This window comes from Ipomoea triloba, chromosome 3, assembly GCF_003576645.1.
Source record: "Ipomoea triloba cultivar NCNSP0323 chromosome 3, ASM357664v1".
In the NCBI taxonomy this organism is placed as follows: Eukaryota; Viridiplantae; Streptophyta; class Magnoliopsida; order Solanales; family Convolvulaceae; genus Ipomoea; species Ipomoea triloba.
In genome coordinates this window covers 24388291-24388803 of record NC_044918.1, presented here as the reverse complement: position 1 = coordinate 24388803, position 513 = coordinate 24388291, and the positions used below count along the sequence as shown (strand labels likewise).

Sequence of the window (513 nt, the reverse complement as noted above, 5' to 3'; positions counted from 1 at the left end):
GCAAGCGCTCTACCATTCGAGCTACATCCACTATTGACACATTTATAGTCAAAATGCTATGTATATCTAAGAAAGAAAGAAGTATTAAAAAAAGAATTATTAAAAAAAAAGAAGTATTAAAAAAAAGTATTAAAAAAAAGAAGTATTAAAAAAAAGGAAGTATTAAAAAAATACTAGAAATATTTAAAAATATCAAAAACCACTCTATCAGAGCCAGGTTTCGATCCTGGGACCTGTGGGTTATGGGCCCACCACGCTTCCGCTGCGCCACTCTGATTTTGCATTTTTGTCAACAATTATAAATGTATTTAACTTTTTGACAAAGTATTTCTCAGTTGCTTCACTTGTTTGGCTTTGAAGGTAAATGCAATTACTATACTCACCTTTAATTATTACGGAATAAATATTTATTACTTGAGATAATGTTGATAACTTCATTGAAGAGCCTCATAAAAAACTAATAAATAGTGGTGGTGGTTGGTTAGGGACTCTTCTCCCTTGCCATCCTCGGTT

The 513-nt window shown here is 31.8% G+C and overlaps 1 non-coding gene across 1 annotated transcript; it reads right to left on the bottom strand.

Annotated features, from left to right (window-relative positions):
- Positions 1 to 205: 205 nt before the first annotated feature.
- Positions 206 to 277, bottom strand: TRNAM-CAU. The gene has a single exon. It is a non-coding gene; the product is annotated as a tRNA-Met (tRNA).
- Between the last annotated feature and the right edge of the window lie 236 nt (positions 278 to 513).